The following is a 20,009-nucleotide window of genomic DNA, read 5'->3' as shown; positions in this document are numbered from 1 at the left end:
TCTGCACAAAGAAGGAAACTGATCTTTCATAAGCCCAGTTTGGGGAGGGTGAGTACTATCTGTACTAAGCCACTTCTGCCTAACAAACAGTAACGACAAGGGAAGTATAATAGCAAAGGTAAGGAGGAGTGTGGCCACAGAAGAATACTCAAACTATATACTAAGCATTAGGAAAAACACTTGCTTTTGCTGGAAAATATATTGATATAGATGTCAACTGCAAAATCCCCAAGCAAAATCAAAAATCATTCAGTGAAGCCTAGCAAACATTCTTGTGAAAAATCATTATTTGAGTCTAGCAGCCTAATGAGCAAAAACTCCTTTGTCTCCATCTACTGCTGCCTTTTATTTCCTAATACCAGCCAAATGACGAACTTGAAGACTCTAAGTGTGCTTCTTCAGCCTCTATTCCTTCTCCCAATACACCAACACTGCTTTCAAGAGATGGTATCAAAAGCCAGAACCAACAGACAGGACGCCTTTCCCAGTGAATATCACAGCTCCTAATGCCAACAGATAACCTAAAGGAGAGCAAGAGATGTCCCCCTCATCACCACCATGTGATCTTTAACACATCTTCAGATGTGATTTGCTTTCAATTCTTTCTACATCAGACTCATGCTGATAAGTCCTTTAGGAACAGAGGGAGAAAAGGAAGAGATGAACACCATCCTCCTACCTCAGAAAAAAACTGGAATATACTTACATCTCCACATACTCAGAAATTCCTGCTAAAGGGCTGCACCATCAAATAGTATAACACCACACATGGATCACTTATGACTTTGGGTTTATCTATACAGTTAAGTTTACCAGCACAATTAGAGATTCCAAGGGGCCTTTTTTATTTCAATGTAAATTTCCACATTGCTATTTTAATGCTTTATTAATTATAACACTACTCTATAACTATACTGCCTTTTATAATTCTATTACAGTAGTTTTACAAGCAGATTTCCTCAAATGTCAAAATATAGCTCAATCGCATTCTGCGCCTCTCATCAAGGAATTTAGCATTTCATGGCAACAGTACCCTCAAAAATGAAAACTCATTTTTGAGTTCATTTCACAAATGAAAAATTCAAAAATGAAAAAGTTTCATTTACGTGGTTCTAAATGTATTAAGCCTATTAACTCACTTTCTGAGCATTATTTGCATTTCAGTAACATTCAGAAGCACCAATCAACAACTGAAAGACAAACATGATCAATGCTGTCATCGCATAAGGTACTCACAAAGCCAGATTTATCTATTAAGTGTTTACCAGACTGATTAAAAAGTACTGTTCAGATTTATACCACATACAAAAAGCCTTAGTTCTTCTATACTGGAAAGTGTACTACATGCCTATGAATTTGAGAAAAGAAATTCTATGGCTGTCAAAATGGATCTAAAAAGCTGTCTGAGCCTGCCAGGTTTTAGCTTCTCATCTCTGAAATCTATCAAATCGGAGGGGGGGGAAGCTGCACAAAACCAAATCAATAAAACCCTAAGCCATACAAACACATACATCAGTAACCAGTAACCATAAGAAATTCAATTATAATTTATTTTAGTCCTCCACAACACAGTTTTTGCATATAAATATTTATTACTGAAAGGACAGGGACAGCTTCTAAACAGCAGCAGTGGATTTTGTTCATCCCTCTCCAGGACGCAGGCAAAGACGCTAGGATCAGGAGGTTTCCTAACAGGCAAGGTCATCCTCCCCTTTTCCCATGGTCTCCAGTACACAGGCAGGCAAAGGACCTCCTTCTGAAGTAGGGTTTCTTGATTATTTATTGTTTTAAGAAAACATATCTAAACCAGTTTTGGTTGTTGGTTGGTTTCTGGGGGTTTTGTTTTGTTTTTCAACTAACTATAGCAGCACGAAGTCTTCCTCAACAAGACAGTGGCCTAAAGCAAATATAGGACACAAACAAAACAAAAGACCCAATGACCACAGCCTCAGCTTTTCTGGACAAATCAATGGCATCAAGAGCAACCAGTTTTTCTATAGGATCACCAGGCTGTAGATGATTTCACTTCATCTACCCCACCCAGGTAACAAAAAACCCCACCCACTCCTAAAAAGTATTCAAGTTTCTAAGAATATGAAAGACCCTGAGCAAAATCAAAGCTGGATGAAAACTTGCACAGCTTTAGGGAGTTATTCAAAACAGCCTCAAACCTTATTTCAGTTACTGTTTTTGACAGCTCAGACAAGTACCATTAAGCCAGAGAGGAAAGGGAGGCCCAGAATGCTTCTGGCTCACAAAGGGTGTGAAGCCAACGCAGTTGTCACTTTAAACAGGAACCTAAATTATATGTTACACTACAAATTACTATTGATACTAAACCACAGCAAAACCAGGCATGGAACAGAGGTCTTTGCAACCACAGAAGGTGACAAAAAAACCAAAGCTATTTGGGGGTTTACTTTCCCATAATCTCTGTAGTCAAAGTTGTACCTTAAAAGGTGGTCCCACAGGACTTCAAAGATTCTGGAGTTGAGGCTGCAATACCTCGGTAGGATAAAAGCTACCTAGGAAGGACCACCTCAGTCCCACCCCTGCAGATGCTTATTTTAGCCACCTGATTTCACACCCACTTTTTGACTTTCTTTGTCCCTGGGATGAATGGGTTCAGTAAATTAAGCCACTAGGAAAAAAAAAAAATGTTTTTGGAGTGTTTCTTTTCAGCTACTTAGTTCTCAGAATAAACTCAGTGCAGAATTGGACATGCATTAATAGCAGCACATGGGAGGCTGTAAGACTGTGTCAAAACTGACTCCAGTCAGTTCAAACTGTTGCAGAACTGCAGCTGCAGGATGAAGGTTTGTGAGAGCACACACGGATCCAAAACTGACCCAAACTCAGGCTTCAATCCCCCACCAATAGCTCAGTCTGTACATTCCCGCTTTCTCTTGTGCCAGTTCTTTAGCAGCCACATGATTTTTGTGGGTCAATTTGAATACTAATCCAAGTACAATGCAAGCACAGAAGCAATAGCGTACCAGTACAAATGAGTGGCAGAGAGAGAGTTCACATACAGAAGTGCTTCAGCAGCTCCTGCCAGTTCTCCTCTTCTGTTCCCACCACTTCATTCACTCGGTGCCCTCTCAGGGTGATGCTGAATAACTGGCTGAGCAAAGCACCCTAAAGGCTGCATGATCCACACAACTCCAGCAGCAACTCCAGCATTCAGCAGACTTTCACAGAGACAATCCAAAAGCTCACTGCTTCCAGGAGAGGGAGAATCTCCTTCCTCCCCCTTGCCAATTCACACAAACATTTCTACCAATTATGGAGAGGTCTGCTGAGCTACAGAACTCAATTTTAACCTCATTAACTCAACAGAGGGAAGAGAAGGTAATTTTCTGCCGATTTATGTGCTGAGCAGGATCCAATGGGCACTAGAGTAGGAGAGGATGCAGTACTGGAGGAGCAGCAGCAGGACCACTGAAAAGGGAAGGAAAAGTGTCAGCTGTTGTAAGAGTTTAGCTATGTGACTTACACGGACAGGTTCAGCTGAACCTAGCAGTTCAGGGCAGCCCCACCATGGCTTGCACAAACAGTTCAATGAAGACTTCGAACTAGCGTAACACCAAATGCAGCCCTGCTGCCCCCTCGTCTGCTTGTGCCCGCTTCCATGCCATCCTCCCTCTGTGCCAGCAAAACGACTGCAGAGCCAAGTGGTGACTGAATCAGGGAAGTCACCAGAAAAGTCTAAACCTTGCTGGTTTGAGCCATGGTACAAGAGGATGTTACAGGAGGGTAGGGGTCAGGGAGGTGGTCAGGAGTGCTTAAGCTGGAACTGCTCCCAAATGCTTTGCATTCTCAAACCACAGCTTTGGATTCACTGTTTAGCACAGAAGTAGTATACCTTATACTTACTATGTTAATTTGGGCAACTGTCTGTTGCTTTAAAGCACAATGCTGTCTGAAGTGAAAAGAATACCGGGAATTGTAGTCCTGTGACAGGATAGTGCTAACAAGAGCAAAACAGGCGTTCAAGAGCCCTGTTCAGTCCTGTTGCTGAGTATACAAGCATACATCATCCCACTTATTCATTTAATATGCAATGCTCTAAGTAATTACTTTAAATAAGCCTTATTTTCCAGTTTGCAAACTCAAATGGGTATAAAGCAGAGATGTTTGCATGTGTCTATCTGACTCTAATAACAAAACAGCATGATAAACAAACAAACAAACAAATTCAATTTTTCAATCAAGTAAATCTTGATTTCCTTACACGGTGTTACTTGCAAGGAAGAAGACTTTAAAAATTCAAGACAACAGTTAATTTTAAATGAAAACAGAAGAAGATGCATCCATAGTGACCAGATTATGGAAATCGGACATGGCTCTGTGTGAACTTACTCTGTAATACATTTTAACCTCATTGATTAAAACCTCCCACTATATATTTATAGATACACTATTAAACACTCTGATCAGATTGCCATCTCATATGTGTCACCCTGCGCTGAACTTAACCCACCAGAAAACCACACCGTGTTATATACTTAAGATTCTCACACTGCCTGTGACACAAGTCAACAAAACACTACATATTCTCTTTCACCTCCCATCTTTACTTTTTCAGAGAGTAACATGTTGAAGACAACTGGACTTTCAAGTTTCAGATGTAGATGCTGGACAAAGATGTACTTTTACTCCTTCCTTAAAAGCATATATACCCCGATGAAAAATCACCAAAAACCCCCAAGATGTCAGGCGTTTCGATCTAATTGCAGCAAGCTCTGACACCGGAATGGTCACTCAAAATAGATCTTAATAAAAACCAAGCAGTACTGACACGGGCTAACACTCCTATTACGGCTCCCACAAGAGGAAAGCCATGCCGACGGGACCACTAACCATTAACACCGTAAGTGCCACGAACTGCCAAGTAACTAAGAGCTTCCTCCCCGAGCTCCCCGCACGCCTCCCTAGGCTGAAACTGCTCGCACAGAACCCAGCGGCGAACCGAGGGGGAAGCGAGCGGCGGAAGGGGAGCGGGGCCGGCTGGGCCGGGCGGCAGCACCGCCTCCCCAGCCCCATGCTGCCCCCTAGGGCTCGCCTCCCGCCGGCGCCGCCATCGAACCCCGGCCCCGGCGCGGCCCCCCACCTTCCCCGGTGCGGCCGGGACGCGGCCCCGCCAGCAGACGCCCCTGTCTCCACGCGGCCGCCGGTCCCCCCCCACTTCGTCCGCCCTGGAGCGCGGCGCCCGCCCGCCAGCGCCGCCGAAAGCCGTCCTCGCGCCGCCCGAGGCGGCGGGGGACGCCGGCGGCCCCACTCGCTGCCCCCTCGGCCGGCCCACGGCGGGGAGCGGCCCGCAGGGCAGGACACCGCCACGGCTCGTCGCGCCCCCTCCCGCGCCGCGCACCCCACGCGCTGCCCGCCCCACGGAGCGCCCCCCCAGCTGAGGGGCACGGCCCCCTCACAGCCCCCGGCGCCCCCGCCTCACAGCCCGCTGACAGGCTGCCCCTGGCACCTCCCACGCGCGGGGGCACCCTGCTGACAAGGTCCACGAGAGTCGCGACCCCCACCCCCCAAAGACTCACGCACACTCACCTCCCGGCTGCCCTCCGCGCAGGGTCCCTCGCCGCCGCCGGCGCTGCCCCAGCCGCCACTGGGGGAAAATGAATCATCAAAGGGAAAAGGGCGAGGAGAAAAAAAGAGAGGAAGGCGGGGGGGGAGAGGGGGGGCGAAGACTGAGGGAGGGAGGGGCGGAGGGGGGGGGGGAACTAAGGAGGAGGAAAAAAAAAGCAGCGATAGTGATAAAAAATAATTCCAAGTGGGGGGAGGAAAAAAATGGCGGATTAAAATCCAAGATGGCGGCTTCGAGGGGCAAGCGATGCAGGGGGGCGGCGATCGAGTGCGATGACTAGAGATCCCTCCGCCGAGCCCCGCGAGAAAGAGTCCCCGGGCTCCCTCGCAGAGACCCTGCGGCACGGCGGTGAAGGCCGGCCGCCACCGTCGCTGCCGCTTCCTTTTTCTTTCCCTTTTTCTCTGCGGGGAGCCCTCTTGCCGCCGCCCTGCCGAGCCGGTGCGCCGACCACCGCGCTCCGAAGTTTTTTCTTCTTTCTTCCGGCAAAGCCCGCGACCTCCTCGCCCCGTGCGGGGAGACGCCGCCTGCCCCTGCACTCCCGGCGGCGGAGGGACACCGCGGACAAGCGCCACCTTACGCCACCCGCCGCGGAAGGATACAGCACTCAAGAGGAACACACCGCCACCCGCGCCGCTCCCTGCCTTCTCTTCCCGCTCCCGTTTCACACCGGTCGGCGCAGAGGCAGGCCGCCAGCCCGCGAGCCCCCGCACCTCGCCCGCGGAGGAAGGACAGACAGGACCGCAGCTCCCATGACAGCTCAGGGCGGCGCTGCGGCGGAGGGATTTTACTCAGAGAAAACAAGGCCCGGGCCTCCCCGCAGCTCGGGATGCCCGGCCGTGTGTGTGTGTCTAAGAAGTTCCGGCTGCTTCAGGCCGGCGACGGATCCTTCCGCCGGGAGCTGCCCTTTAAATGCGAGGGACTCCCCACTGTGGGGGCGAGCGGCAGGCTATTATATTTGTCCGTTTGGAGGGTTAGTGGAGGTTTTAGGTACCCTTTCCACCTTGACCCTGGTCAGGCCTGAGGGAGCGGGGACTGCAAGTTCAGTGCCTCAGGGAGCTCCTGGGCTTCAGCACCTGCTTACCCCGGACGCTGCCTGACAGAGGCATTTAAAAATGGCCCCCGCGGCCTGGAGGGGCTGGGATGGCATCTCCTTCCCCGAGCCGCTGAGCGGGGCAGCCCCGGAGAGGGGAGCACGGCTGGGCCACTCGCCCGCCTCTTGTCCGCCACGTACCGCCGTCTCACGCGTGTTTGTGGCTGGGCGTGGATGCAAGCGCCCCGCTAGCGGGGGGGTGCTATTAAGGCAGCAGCTCCCGTGAGCCGCCCGCCTCGGTAGAGTCCCCTTGAAACAAAGGATGGCTTCGCTGCTGTTGGACCTCAGGGATTGCGAGACGGGGAGTGGTGAATGTGATACTTACTGCCTATAAGCAGAAACGGACTGAATTTGTTGAAAAAAAAACTTGCTAATGCATTAATTGCTGAGCGTTTCTACATTGGCAGGCGTTGGGAAACTCACACAGTAACGTTTTCTGCTCCAAGTTCAGAAGTTTTGTTATGTACTTAATATTTTGTGTTGCCCTTCATGTTTCTTGTCATATGATATGCTGATTATAGTATGGACTGTTCTCAGATACAAGTTTTATTTTTATATATTTTTTAAAATTTTATTTTATACTATAAGCTTTTAGATTATTTACATTAATTTTAAGGCAACCATAAATATTTGTGGAAGAGGAAAAGATTTCCCACTTAATGTCTTTCCTTTCAACAGCTACTCAGGAATATCAAAACCAAGTTTTATTTGTAGTAGGGTGCTGAAGTTTTTTAATAAAATATAATTTTGCATGGAACTGGGTTTAATTTTGCATTAATTACACAAGTGAAACAATATCTGGAAATGACATGTGTCCCAACAAACCAAATTGCTAGCTAATTTGATTTTACTATAATTTGATAACAAGAAATTGCTTCTGAAGCTAGGATTTTGCATGCCCCCTTGCTAAACCAGATTAACCCAGACTTTTACATTATAAACTTCTGAAAGATTTACTTCAAACCAGAATGGACTATTAACAGTACAGCAAGCAGTGATACTCTGATAATATTAGTAACAACATTTGTATATTGTTTTATAGATGCACTGGATTGCTCTGTATAGTTATGGGAATGGTTACAGTCATCTCAGAAGTTTAGACGTTGCTACACTGGAAGATGCTGGCTTCAGTCCTAATGCTAACAAGAGTTTTCCATAGCTTTAACAACGGGTGCTGAGTCCTTAATATGGTTGAAGCAGTGCACAAACAAAAACCTTATTTACATCCCCACCACAGGCTCTACCAGGTGATCGGTGGCAAAGCCCTGGCCATGTCTGAAAGGATGGGGTTTTTTTTTCAGAATACATAAATCTAAAACTTATTTCCTCTGCTACTCTGGTAACAATTATAAAAGTTAAAGAAAAAATAAGCACCATTTCCAGTTTGGTTACAGCTGGGTTTGTTATTTCTTCTACATTATAACATTTTCCCATTGTAGGTCTTTCATTCAATAAAACAAAATACTGTCTTTGAAAATAAGATAGTTGGGTGGTCAAATCATGATAGGATATTTCAGGAATAAATTTACTACATTAAATAATTTTGATGCCCATGTTTTTTCTGTAAATGAGCAGATATATGGCAACTACCTCCAACTAAATGTAATTTCAGAAATTTATTGTATTTTGTATTGTGAAAGACCCATAGATACTTCCAACATCATTTTCACTTCCTAAATACTAGCATATAAGGCTTAGCTCTCATCAGAATGTGAAGGGTCTCAGAAAATGAACTTTTATTGTTTTCTAATTAGTTATCAAAGGATGGTGACGATGGCAATATTTTTTAAAGGCATAAAAATTTCATTCAGTCAAACGTTACTCAATATATCTATGGTGATTTTTTGACTTCTGCTTGAGAATTTTTTGCTGATACTATAAGACCGAAAGATTTCGAGCATATGCCAGGTAATGGATGAGTTTCTTTCACTGTGCAGTGGCAAGAATCAGTAGTCTTTAATTCCCAGAGTAGTATTCCTAAATTGTTATAGTTGTAACAAATAGCTTTTTGCTGATTTTGTAGATGTTCCCACTTTGGGAATAGTAGCTTTTACATGTTCCACATGCCATATATGCTATGACATCGCAACATGACATATATGCTATTGATATCGCAAACATTTTTGTTCATCCAGTTTTCGCTGAAAATTTATTTATGTATGTGATGAGTGATGTTGTAAAAACCATACCTTTTAAGGAGCAAAATGTGAACTTTAGACTTGATTTATGTGTAGAAGCTGCTGCTGCATTGCAATCTCTGGGGCTTTGTATCAGTCCAGACTTCTGCCCACAGCTGCAGGGTGAGAATCCAGCCCTCAGCCCTAAGCCTCCCTATTCAAAACCACCCCTGCAGCAAAACCTTTCCAGTGATACAAAGCCAAATCCAGCTTAAGCTGAAAAAGATACAGCAGTAGCTGAGCAAATGGTGTTTTGTCTCTGTATGCCTGTATGTCCATTCTTACTTTCCTTGCAAATCTGACTTAAATACTGTGGCAATGGGTAGTTTGGAGGAATACATATAACCACAACTGAAAAGTTCATCACCCACCTGACAGTTTTACTCAGCCATGTAGACATTTGGGGATGTTTTGCTTACTTTTATTCTGCAGTACTTTTACAGATCCAGTGTAAGCATTTCTGAAACAGACATCTGGGAGTGTTTATGTGCCAATAACAAAGCCGAGTTGTCATACATGTTCTGTTTCTTTAGCAGGCCTGCCAGGCTAAAAGGCACCTTTGTGCTGTGAAAGTTTTAAAGCACACCATGTCTCATGCTATAACTTATAGGTATAACTTATGTCAGAGTTTTAAACTGGAAGTGCTGTGCCCAAATCCCTACCATCAGTGCTGATTTTAAGAGCCCAGCAATATCACCCAATGAAGTAGAAGCATGCACAAACACAAATAAATACAAGGAAGAAGCTGAAGTGAATCATCAGGTGTAATGAGCTTGCTCTTTCATTTATGGTAATTTTTTAGTTTCTGTTTACAGCAAGCAGATGCTCTATAGCTGTTATTTTTACTATTGGAAAGAAATGATGTTGTGCAAAGGGGTAACAGGTTTCACATTGCAAATGACACTTTGATGTTGGCATGGGCACACAGAGAATTTGTTTCCTTTGTATGCTGAGCAATTAAATATCTTCCTGTGACATCTTTGAGAGGATCAATCACTTCCATCTGTGCAGGAGCATGGCCTTAAGCACCAGCCATGGTGCCTCGCTAAACTTGTTGTGAGGCATACCATTGCAATCAATGTGTAATCACCTCTGGCTGATGTCACAAGTCAGTTTTCACCGATGATTACAAATCCAAAGTTGAACATGGCAAATGAATGTACATAGGAATAAAATGAAAGATTTTATTAAACATCAAAATCTTATTGATTTATCAAAAATGTACATATTCTTGGTAACAGATGGTCAATAATAGATGATAGATGGCCTCCTCTGTGTAAATTAATGGCTGTAATTCACTTGAGGGGATCTGCTGATGTCATAAGCTGCCAGAGTGCAGCTTGAGTGATTTATTAACAGCTGCAGAAATCCTAGAGTGAATTACATCTTTGTTTTCACTTAGAGTCTGCAGATTGTTATTTATAAAATATGGAGGTTTGTATTTCTCCATTATTACAGTCTTCTGTGACTTTAATACAGGGGCACAGTGCAGAAATGATGAGTATAAAAGCTCAGCTCCCTGCCTGCAGTAAAGGCAGATTTTCTCCACTAATGCATATCAACAGCAACTTTTTGCTTTATTTTTAAAATAAGCTAATCAATATCTGCAGAGGTTTACATAAGCCCTGTTTTGTTTTTTCCCCCCCACCATCAAATACAAATAATGTCCGTATCTTCTGATCCAGTAACCTCTCTGTCACTTAATGTTGTAGTTGCTGCCTCTGTGTACATTAGGCTATGTCCGAAACAAAAATATGGAAGACGACTGGGTGCTAAAGAGGAATAAGTGCTATTTCTAATAATAACTGCATTTTTCTGTTTAGGAAGAAGGCAACAGATCTAGAGGGCTAGAAAAGGCACCTGGAAACCAAAATTCTTTGTGTACAGACTGTCCCGTCTCCTAACACTATCCCTGTTCAGGGAGAAAACCCTTTTCTCCATAAAATTCCTGCATGGTGAAAGGGAAAATTTTCTCAGTATGGATCCCAGGTCTATCACACCCTTCTAAAATGTGACCATAGGCAAGAAAATGAAGTAATATTGATTTCCATTCCTTTTTCCCCCTCCTGAAAAAGTAGGAGGCAATTACGATGATATTAAATCCTGTTTCTCAAACAACGGATACATTTCCAAAAAGTAATGCAAGTTGTAGAGGGAGAGGAAAAGGGAGATGAGAATAAATGATGAAGAGTTGCACACAGGAAGGAATACTCAGAATTCATTTGCAAATAACTCTGCATATTATTTTTGCTAAAGATGCAGCATTTCTTGACAGAGCTCACAATGAGTGTTTGGATGCCAGCTAGATTCCAGTGAAAAACCTTTCCAGCTTTCTCTCTTCTCTGAGATTAGTTTTGTTTGTTGATAGTTAGATCTACCAGTCCTTGGGAGAGCGCTGCAGTTATTGTCCTCAGCAAGGAGTACTGCTTTGGTACCAAACAAATACTGCTTTACTCCTACTTTCCTTCACCAACATCTATATGTCCAAGTGACCTGTCTCTACATAAGAAGTACAAATAGAAGGAAGGCGATATTTGTACAGAAGATGAAGCTTAGAATTTGAAGGAAAATAGGCTCCAGAAATTGTTCACTGCCTTGAGACAAAGTCCTTTGAAGTCATTATGAGTTTACTAATCTCAGTAAGCCTGCTACTGCTCTTACAGTGTCATGGACATAGGCAAATCATAGCAGGATCTCACTATGTTAGAGAAGATCAGGTTCAAGACCACCTGGGGAACCTCAACATGCACAAGTCTATGGGACCTGATGAGATGCATCCCAGAGTTCTGAGCGAATTGGCTGGTGTAGTTGCGAAGCCACTTTACATGATATTTGAAAAGTCATGGCAGTCAGGTGAAGTCCCTGGAGACTGGAAAAATGGAAACATTGCACCTATTTTTAAAAAAGGTATCAAGGAGGACCCTGGGAACTACCGACCCGTCAGCCTCAGCTTTGTGCCTGGAAAGATCATGGAACAGATCCTCCTAGAAACTATGGTGAGGCACATGAAGGACAGGGAGGTGATTCAAGACAGCCAGCATGGCTTTACCAAGGGCAAGTCTTGCCTGACCAACCTAGTGGTCTTCTATGATGGAGTGACTACAACAGTGGACAAGGGAAGAGCTACAGTTGTCATCTATCCAGACTTCTGTAAGGCCTTTCACACAGTCCACCACAACATCCTTCTCTCTAAACTGAAGACTTGATGGGTGGATGAGGAATTGGTTGGATGGTCACATCCAGAGAGTAGTGGTCAATGGCTTAATGTCCAGATGGAGATTGGTGATGAGTGGTGTCCCTCAGGGGTCCGTATTGGGACCAGGACTCTTTAACTTCTTCATCAGTGATGGTGACAGTGGAATCGAGTGCACCTTCAGCAAGTTTGTAGATGACACCAAGCTGAGTGGTGTGGTTGACATGCCTGAGGGATAGAATGCCATCCAGAGGACAACCTCAAGGAATGGGCCTTAGGAGGTTCAACAAGGCTAAGTGCAGGGTCCTGCACCTGGGTTGGGGTAACCCCCAGTATCAATGCAGGCTGGGGGATGAAGGGATTGACAGCAGCAGCCCTGCAGAGAAGGACTTGGGAGTACTGGTGGATGAAAAGCTGGACATGAGCCGGCAATGTGAGCTCGCAGCCCAGAAGGACAACTGTATCCTGGGCTGCATCAAAAGAAGTGTGGCCAGCAGGTTGGGGGAGGTGATTCTGCCCCTCTACTCCACTCTGGTGAGACCCTGCTTTGAGTCCTGTGTCCAGCTCTGGAGCCCTCAGCACAGGAAAGACATGGGCCTGTTGGAGTGGGTCCAGAAGAGGGCTACAAAAATGATCAGAGGGATGGAGCACCTCTCCTATGAAAACAAGCTGAGAGAGTTGGGGTTGTTCAGCCTGGAGAAGAGAAGGCTCCAGGGAGACCTTACTGTGGCCTTCCAGTACTTAAAGGGCGTTTCTAAGAAAGGTGGGGACAGACTTTTCACACTTTTTAGCAGGGCCTGTAGCGATAGGATGAGGGGTAATGGTTTTAAACCAAAAGAGGGTAGATTCAGACTAGATATAAGGAAGAAATTTTTCACCATGAGGGTGGTGAAACACTGGCCAGAGAGGTGGTAGATGCACCATCCCTGGCAACATTCAAGGTCAGGTTGGAGGGGGCTCTGAGCAACCTGATCTAGTTGAAGATGTCCCTGCTTACTGCAGGGGGGTTGGACTAGGTTACCTTAAAAGGTTAAAAATCCTTAAAAATCCCAAATATTCTATGAATCTACTATTATACAAATGCACAGGAAGGTATCAAGAAACAGGAAAAAAATAGCATTTTTTTCCTCCTTTTCTTTCTGCTTTCTGCAATGAAATGCTGTCCTTCAGATGCTTTTGAAATTGCTTATGGATTCATAGTAGCATACATTCAAAAGCTTGATGCTCCTTGCTTCCTTTTAACTGTGTAGCAACTTAGAGCAGATGACCAGCTGGACCACAGTCCATCCATGATTTGACACTTCCAGGTTAGTTCTGAAACAGTTCTTCATTTCCTCTCAAATTGTATCTGAATCCATCTCTTTCCTTTTCAAACTGAAGTTATATTGGTTAGGGGTTTTCTGCTTGTTTCTATGTGTCTACATGCTTAGTTTGGACCCACTTTATATGAAGGATGCTGTGGAAAAAAGTTGAGAGCTTGGCAAATATCACCCTTAAGCTGTATTGATCTCCATTGTTTTCATGCTTTGGAGGGAGGAGTTGTTACTATCTTCCCAAAGCTCCATTGTCATTCAGAGGTTTGTTATATTGGTAAATATTTTTAATTTTCTTTTGTCGTACCAAAAAGGAAGGCTACTAGTTCTGTACGAGTGCTATGCTTCAACACCTCTCACTTGTCTCCCTTTTATAACCAGGCTTTTCCTCCCCATACAGACTGGCAAATCAGTGTGAAACTGTGGGGTCCCAAGGAGTTATGATGTACAGTATTTCTCCCTGTTCCTGCATTATTTCTGCAAGTTCTGAGACAATATGCTCCGTAAACAACAGCAAGCTGCCTAATGCTCTCAGATCCTCAATTCCTCTAAATGGCAAAATAGAGGTAGCTGTTGCAGCTGGTCTAATCCTGAATGGCTACTGAAATAAAAAATGTACTATTTATTATGTACAGATCCATGGTAAATAGCAGTGGACCAGGTTCTGCTATGCAGTCTTTTTGTGTTGCTTAGACTACACCTGTTATAAAGGAGGAAGGAATTTCATTAATCCACTACAGATTTCTAAATCCAAAATGACAATGTTTTCAGTTCTGTCACTGAACAGTCTCCAGCCATGTGAAGAGCAATGAGATGCTTCCTGTCAAGTGGTAGAACAAAAACAAAAGAATTTTTTCACCTTGCAAGCTTTGTTACTGTAAAAGCTTTTTGTTGTTTTTTTTAAAAGTACAGGATCATGGAAAATTTCTCATGGGTACTGATCTGATTCCAACAGAGCATGCTGATCAAGGTGTTATTTGTCCATATATATTACCTGTATTGATTATCTCACACCTAGAAAAAGTAGTGTCAGTTTCTAAAATCATCCAAAGGGCAGAGAAAGGGCAAAAAAGGACCCCAAAATATGCTTGTTTCATATTTTTGTTTGCAAATTTTCATGCACTGACACTGTTCTGCTCATTATCCGAGTATAGAAAATAATAGTAATTTCTTCTCATTACTACTTTTGGTTATATCACCCAGAGAAGTTGTGGATGCCCCACTGGAAGTGTTCAAGGCCAGGCTGGATGGGGCTTTGAGCAACCTGGTCTGGTGGAAGGTGTCCCTGCCCATGGCAGGAAGGTTGGAACTAGATGATCTTTAGGGTCCCTTCCAACCCAAACCATTCCATGATTCTATGATTCTATATTGGAGAGATTTATGGATATTCATCTCTCTCCCTCTCCTGCCAGAGTCTGTCAGGCCTTCTGTTTTCTCCTGATGGTGGGTCATTCTCAGGTGCATTTTTTTTTAATTCATGGGATGCTCATTCCTTCTATACTCCATCAGTACTAAAGAGTTACCTCACAGTGAGCATTGGATCCACATGCAAATCATGTATCCCTTCTGAAATAAACCATACAGGCACTTTGCCAAGAGTAAACCCCATGAGAAGGGCATTAAATCAAGCATGATGTTCTGTTTTCCCTGTGGATACCTCAGGCTCCAGCTATTGTTTCCAGAGAGGCTGCTTTACCCAGCAATGGTGCAGTGAGGAGAATAATTTGTGTGCTTGTAATTTAAACTTCATGTCCCAGGGCTGGCATAAGAATTTTTCCTCTCCCAGTAAAAAAAAAAAAAAAGAAAAATGGCATATTTCTGTCAAGTGACAAAAAATAAGTCGAGTGCATCTCTGCGTCATTCCCATCAAGCAAAATGGAGTTTACTGTGTTCATGACTTGCTTGGAAGGGGAAAAGGTTGTCTTCCACCATGTGATTACACATTTCTGAAGCATGCAAGAGGTTAATTTAGGGGATGGAAGGATGGGGAATTAAACAAATTCTGTTCTTGGCTGCTTCATTTGTCTGTTTTTGGGAAAAATAAAAAGTATGAGCTGAAGCAAGTTTGGACTAGATGGTATATCAACACCTGCAACAAAGGAAAATGGCTCAGGTTTCAATATGTGCAACTATTGAGCATCTTTTTTTCTTGCATCTCTGTTATGATGGAGGCTAGCATCTTATGGAGGTAGGTTTGAGACCAGGTTGGTAGGAAGCCAGAAGAATTCTCTTTAAAAGCCAGCCAATTTTTATTAGGCATTTGGATACAGTACCAGCTATCAGTTATGTGGGCAAAATCACTTTGGTTTTATTTGAGGTTGAAAGACATACACCAATCTTGGTGTTTCTCTGGTGATACAATTCTATGGGTGCTGAGTATCTGCTTTGCTGTACCACCCTTACTATTCTGCAGATGGGAGTGTCACACCATTTTACAGGACATTGATCCTAAAAGAGTACTTTCTCAGCCTCAGGAGAGGATCATGGAGGTCCAAGGCAAATTCACTCTCTAGAGATGGCATTTTCTGTGACTTTCCTTTTGGTTTGCCCAATCACTAGACATTTAAGAGGCCAAGCTGACTGAGAGAGGCTGTTGCTCTGCTCTTTCTGTAATTAGAGATCACTGTAAAATGTCACAATATGGGCACTCTGTCTCTAGCTGCTTTTGAAAATTTTGGTTATAATGCCCAGTTGGATATTTTGTTTGTGCAATGGTGGGTTCTGCTAGAGTCTCTGGGATAGCTAATGAGTTACTTTGGTTACTCAGAGTGGAAAGAAAAATAGATGATTTGTCTATGCTTACTTTTGAGGCTTTCACTCAGTGTGTCTGTGATAAAAATGTATATCTCAGTGCAATGGAATTACAGCTTTGAAAACATCCCTTCCTTAAATATGATAGAAAGTTTTGCTGGACTCCAAAGAGCAATGCAATAAATCTGCTTCAGTTATTATTACTTCAGGAGCTGTTGTAACTGACCTGCTTCTTTGTGACTGTAAAGCATATTGAGATATGTCACTGGAAATGGCCTTTTCACTCTCCTTTCAGCTCTGTCGAGATTTGGAAAAGACTATCTGGCTACTGTCATGGATGTATACAGAGGTAGCTTGATGTCTGTTCCAAGCTTTGGAAAGAGTGTATTATTCATTGAGGCTGAATGGAAGGCAAGAAATTTTGACTGTATGCATTTTTTCATGCAGGCAAGTGAGAAATTGCCAACATATCTGGATTAGACTTTGCCTTGGCAACAAGGTTTTTTTGGCTTGAAAGGGTGTTTTTGCTCCTCTATGGGGTCCATCCTGATAACTTTGGCCTTTGTGTGAAACTGCAAAATGGCAGATGTAGAAGGCAGGATTGCAAGCTCTGAACTTGGTGAGTGGGGCTAATACTTTTAATGACAGAAAGATGGGATCAGACAAACTCAAAAAACTGGAATATAATGTGTTCTAGGTGTGCCTGCCCGTTCTTCTGACTTTGTCTTTCTGCAGAAGACACTTTCCTCTTGGTCAATTTCAAAAGCTGTCTCTGCTTTTCCACTTAGTTGTAACACTTTGCTGGCTTACAAAGGAAGCGTTATGAAAACACAAAATCCTTCCACTGAGAATGGTGCCATTAGAGGTTACGGAAGGACTGGAACGAAAGATTCCTCAATGCGGTTCTAGTTTTGCATGTGAAACATTTCACTGATCTGTCTCCCTCTGTTAGTTCATTGTCTTTCTAATCCTCTTTTTTATACCTATCAGTAAGTTAAAGAAATCTACCCCAAGGGTTTTGCTATGTGACTTAAGAGTGTTTAAAAAGTGCATTGCAATGAAATAAAAGGCCCTCCTGAAATTCAGCCTTGCACAGTCTCCTCTCCCTTTATTTAGAGGAAGAATGAACTTGCATCAAGTTTTCTAGCTCAGCTGGGAAAAAAGTTCTTCAGTATTATTTAGAAAACAAATATTGTCATTCAGACTGTCTAGAAGGAAAAGTATCAAAGCTATGGTCTGGAGACTTGGTCTTCAATTGCAAATGCAGATTGTACCCACATATGTTATTTGATTTGCTGTGATTTTCTAACATTCCTTTTTAGTCTTCTGACAGCAGTAACATGGTGGTAGCAGTGCAGATTATAGATCTTGCAAGATGTAGGCTGATTTGGCAATTTCATCTTTGTTGAAAACTCTGCAAGTTTTGAAGACCTGGATCAGTTTTATAGGAGGGTTGTAGTTTTAAGAGCAGGAGAAAGGAAGCACAAGTGCACAGATACTGTTAATGAAGTGTTGACAAAGCAGCAGCCTGTGCTCCAAGACTGAGAGCAGGTCTGGCTCACATGGTTCAGGGCTCTGAGTCTGTAGCTGAAGGCGGCACACTTAAATGCCAAACCCATTTACTTCTTTGAAGAACTCCAAGATGCCCCTGAGGGGAGGTGGAGAGGAACAGAGAAACTTCTTCAGTGATGCACCAGGATAAACAGGGAATTTCCATGTTCAGGTTTAGTGAGAACATGGATGAAGAGTAGATACTTGCACACATGTCTACATACAGGAAGCAAATGAATCCTGCTTCTCCTTTCTATGCTTTGCTGTTCTTCCTCATTCCTACTACCTGAATGCAAGAGAGCATCTGACGATAGGGGGAACTTTCCTTGAAACTTCTGAATATTGATGGGAAGCCCTGTTTTTCTTTTAAGGAGATCCTGGCTTTTCTAGCCAGTGTTTTTTCACATGAAGAAGAACTTTTTAGTTCTTCTGCTTTCAGTAGTGCATTGTACCATCCTGTCAGAAAGATGCTTCTCCAACAGATGTCTGCCAATATTAAAGGTCATATCGGCCTGACCTGCCACAAGCAGAGAGTGATTGTTCTCTCTCAAGGAGTCAGAGTTCAGTTTATCAATGCAGCCTTCTTCACATCTCAGTTACCCTGGAAAAAATAACTACTTGTTGGCTGCCAGGAAGCTAATAAATGCTTAGTCCCAAGAAAAGGCTACTAGGTTCAAATCTGTAGGCAACATGGCAGGGGAGTTGGCAGGGAGGAGCAGGATGCACACAGCTTGTGAGTTTTTAGGGAAAGCTGAAGGTAGTGGGAAGGCCCTGGTTTCACCGGGGACCTTAAGGGTAAGAGCAATGCCTTATTAAATGTCTAATTAGGCTGATAGACTCTGCTGTATGTTCCCACAACAGAATTCCAGGCTTGAGATTGGACATTAAAGGACTGCCTTGTGTTCCTTTGCATGAAGGGCACTATGTGTAAGCCCCAGCTGCCAACAATGTTGCTGCATGTGTAGTGTTGTGCTGAGGGATTACTGTACCTTGACAACAAACCATGAAGGTTTTCCTCAGCTGCCTCAAGAAATACAGCAAATTTATCCTTCACTTTGAAACAGCTTCTGTGCCAAAACTGGGAAGCACAGAAGAATAATCATCTTTTTTCCAGTTCAGCTTTGCTTTTGGTAGTGTGTTCATCCCCACAAGAAAGCAGGAGAGCTGGCATGTAAGAGCAATCCCTTTAAAGGACTGCATGACTGAAAACAGAACTTATTCTTTATTATAGCTCCCTGATAGGCCTGGGCCTTCTTTCCGTTATGGTCACATAATATACATTTGCTTTAATTTTTTCATAGTAACACTTAATATCTGATATAGGTACACTTTTGACTTCTGTCATCCTTTTTTGTCCAGAAAGTATAGATACACAGAACAGATAAATTATTTCAGTTAAAATATAGATGCTTAAAAAAAAAAAGTTTAAAACCTGCTTAAAGTGATACTTGGTTTGCAAACTAAGCTTAATGCTAACCTCCAAAATTCTAGACCACAAGATCCTATCCTGCATCAGCTCCTTTGTGAGGCTACAGTCTGTATATGGTCCCCAGTCTGCCAGGCTTATCGTACCCCATAATAACCGCTAAACTGTTCTTGAGGCTTTTTTGCTTTTCACGCAGTATCCGTTAGGTGTAGCAGGCAGGGCTAGTAGGACACTAGCCTTGCCCCAAGGAGGCTACTTTACACTGACGCCCTGTCCCTTCCAGTCATTGTCTTGTCAGAGCTGCTTTGACCATCTGGTGCTCCTCAGGTTGGGTGATACTCTTAAGGCTGTTGCATCTTTGAACCTAAGCTCTGTGTGTGGATTTCAAGTGATACCTTCTGCATTCCCGTAGAAATGCAGATACTTTTTTTGCATCCTTCTTCCAGTTGCTCTGTGTTGGGGATGAAACTTTAGATGACAAACATATTTGACAAGCAGGCAGCAGTAGTCTAGTTACAGTTTTAAGAGTTACAGCTCTTAAAAGCCCGATGGTCCCTCCTGACTGAGATGCCATCAGTCTAGAAGCATTCTATTTATTACTTAAAGTAGACATAAGAAAGGAGAAAAAAAGAACAAACGTCTCGTAGCTGTTCATTTTTTCTTCATACATTTGTTTACTGAAGGCAGAAAAATGTGTTTGGTTAAAGTACAAGTAAGTGGTATTTGCAGGACTAGCAGGGGTGGTTCTACTTTTGTTGTATTTTTCAGCAGCATTTTGTAGCTAGTGTCTAAGTACTATACTACTGAGTTGTTCTGCTAGAGCATGTTCTAGCCCATATTCCTCTCTGCTATGTCAGGGAATGGAAACTCCACAGGTCATAAGCCAATAATTTAGTGGTTCATGATATCAGA

The sequence above is a fragment of the Phaethon aethereus genome, assembly GCF_964289735.1.
Source record: "Phaethon aethereus genome assembly, chromosome: 5".
NCBI lineage: Eukaryota > Metazoa > Chordata > Aves > Phaethontiformes > Phaethontidae > Phaethon > Phaethon aethereus.
This window is presented reverse-complemented; position numbering follows the sequence as displayed.